Below are 2052 nucleotides of genomic sequence, written 5' to 3' on the forward strand. Positions count from 1 at the left end.
CAGCAGCCATCTTTGCAGAGAGAGAACCAAGTGTCTGTGCTGCATTGAGAGTGTGTGGAGATCTTATAGGACTTTCCTGTGCAGCTATCCTGTGTGTAATTCAGTCCAGAGGCAGACAGAGTATAAAGAGACAGAATGTTCAGTGGAGCCATGCTGAAAGGACTGTGCCCAGTGGCTAACCAGTAATACTGACATTGTGGCTGTGGACATTGCCGCCAAAGCTAAAGACTGGCAGTGCTGTTGAGTACCGGACGGTAACTACACAACCCCTGGCTTATATCACACCGCGGTGTATGGATTCTGCAGGACTGTTCGTGTGCTGAGCTACTTGCTGTTGGATCCCATTTCATCCATTTTGTTTTCCTGCCTGCTGAGAAGAATCTTATTGCCTCGGATGTTGTGATAACCGTGAGGAGAGGACACTTCGCTATACTAGAAAGGGATGACATCGGGCCCCAACGCGCGCTTCTACAAACTGTAAGCAGTCCACCCGGACCACTGGTAAGAGGGGTGCACACCCAAATGTGAAGTTAGGGTCAGTTAGGGATAGTTTTGGGACTATTGTTCTTTCAGTGTCCGTGCTGTGGAGGTGGACATAGTAAACGTGGAATATATTGTGAAATCTAACTTGAATTGTTCAAACTATACTGTGTATTTTGCTTGTCCTTATTCCTGTTCTTTTACCATTAACTTGCCTTTATTAACCTGTAGTAAATACATTTTTCTTAACTTGACCACCCCGTGTGCGTCCTTTCTGGTTGCGGAGACCAAACCACCTGCCTTGCTCTCGGTTCACAAATTGGCGTAGTCGGCAGGATCCGCTTTCCAGAATGGACGGCAACGCGCCAGTTAGAGGGGATGGTGCCAGAGGAGGAATGCCAGCAGGGGCTATAGTGAGTCAGTTAGTTAACTTTGATGGCAATAATATGTCTGTGAGTATGTGGGTGGAGCAGATAAGAATGGTACAGCGAATGTACCAGACCGCACCAGAAGTACTAGTAGAGCTAGCAATATTGACGTTACAAGGTGATGCTAAGACCACAGTGATATTAAGGCCATTCGATCAAAGGCAGACATTTGAGCAAGTGGTACAGATTCTAGAAACCATCTATGGAGAAACAGCATTGCTGGGATCCCTGCAGACTCGATTCTTCCAGAGAGTGCAACAGGAGAATGAAAGTCTCCCCCAATATGCAAATGCCCTACAAGAACTGATCCGAGATATTCAAGGGAAGGAAAGAGGCTCACCGGCCTTCTGTAACCCTGATCGGACTCTCCGTGACCAGTTTGTTCTGGGGATCCGCGACGGCAGTTTGACTGTTGCTATGCAGGACTTTATACGACGAGAGACTAATGCTAAATTTCATGACGTGCAGGTAGAGGCCATCTCACGTGCCAATAGTATTGTCCCAAAGCCCCAGACCGCAGTTGGAGTCACTTTGTCGCAGGGGGCTAGCTCAAGCCTAGAAACAGTAGAAAGAGTGCCAGCTAAAGAAATTCTAACAGTAATGCAGAAATTGCAAGAGCAAATGGAACGCTTGCAAACCTGTTGTGATGAAAACTCTATGAGAATTGCAGACTTCCAGAGAACTAGAGATGAAGGAGTGGGCCGTCCACACCAAGAAGGTCAGAACCACCCACAACCCCGCTGGAGGGATGAGAACAGGACCTACCGAAGGGGTCCCAATAATTTAGTACAGCGCTCAGGAGAAACCGAAGGGGCCCAAATCGATGTCCAGAACGACGGGAAATACGCTGCTGGGAGTGTGGACGGATGGGCCATGTTGCTGCCAGATGTCCAGACCAGCGACAAGCTTATGAGAGACTGCCGTTAAAGTAAGGTCCCCTGCTGCTGTAGGGCACGGAGTAGGGGAGACTGAGAAGGAGATTTGGGGAAAATGCCCTGATGATGACCTAATTGCTGCAAGTCCTGTCATCCAAATGGAATTAGAAGGTATTCCGGTTATCGGGATGATTGACACGGGTTCTCAAGTAACGACTCTGAGTAGAGATTGCCTTGCTCTCGGTTCACACTTAGACGACAACTAGGAG

The sequence above is a fragment of the Eleutherodactylus coqui genome, chromosome 2 (genome assembly GCF_035609145.1).
Source record: "Eleutherodactylus coqui strain aEleCoq1 chromosome 2, aEleCoq1.hap1, whole genome shotgun sequence".
NCBI lineage: Eukaryota > Metazoa > Chordata > Amphibia > Anura > Eleutherodactylidae > Eleutherodactylus > Eleutherodactylus coqui.